Below are 1,035 nucleotides of genomic sequence, written 5' to 3'. Positions count from 1 at the left end.
TATATATATATATAATATAAACAGCTGGAAGTTATTTAAATAAGTTGATTTTAATCTAAAGATATTGAAATGTTGTTCTGAAGCATTTCTATTCAATTAGACACGATTTTTCTTTCAATTGGCGACCGTTATAATTATTATTTTTAATATTTATTTGGTGGGATACTTTACATTATGCTTCAACAATTTATGTAAATAATTTATGATATATTTGGAAATATTCATTGATTGATCGTTACAACATATTTAATACATTTTTAAAAGGGGACTTCTAATGTATTAACATGGCTGGTGGTCTAATTTTTTGTTCTATTTGACGTGGATATAAACATTGGCATCAGGAAATAAGGAAATGAGCTGGTTTAATTAATGTATTGTTTTGATCCAAATAGTTTTTTTTTTTTTAATTTTTTTTTCCATAAGAAAATAAACAAAATAAATGACAGATAAATTTTACGTAAAAAATCCAATATGAAAAAAGCACGAGCAGACATGCACAAACGAATATTTATTCCTTTAACAAGACGAGTTTACAAGAAATAATTAAAAGAGAGTAAATAAAATAATCATACATGTATTGCAATCTAAAGACAATAATATTTTGATATAAAGATCGCAATAGACTTTTCTTCTGAAGCCTCAATCTAAAAGGAGACAATAAGTGGGATCCACATTATTTGAGTCACAAATTTAACAAAAAAAAATGTGATAAAAATTACAAATTTGAACTTTTATTTATGAAATAAAAAATAAACTTTTTTCCTTTTTTTTTTATCCAACTTGAATGTCAAGAAAAGTGCCCATTACTTCAGCGGAATTATATACTTTTGTTCACATATATATATATATATATACATATGAATAACATTGCAAGCAACATAAAGAACTCCTTCTTCCTCAACAAAAACAGAACATGTGTTGCCAAAGATCATGGTCGGCAATGGACTTGGATTGCTTAGTTGAAATCTTCACGAGGCTCGGCCTCAGCGACCTCACCCTCACCATCCCCTTCGTATGCACATCATGGCTTCTTCG

This window comes from Phalaenopsis equestris, unplaced genomic scaffold, assembly GCF_001263595.1.
Source record: "Phalaenopsis equestris unplaced genomic scaffold, ASM126359v1 Scaffold000002, whole genome shotgun sequence".
Classification (NCBI taxonomy): Eukaryota; Viridiplantae; Streptophyta; class Magnoliopsida; order Asparagales; family Orchidaceae; genus Phalaenopsis; species Phalaenopsis equestris.
This window is presented reverse-complemented; position numbering follows the sequence as displayed.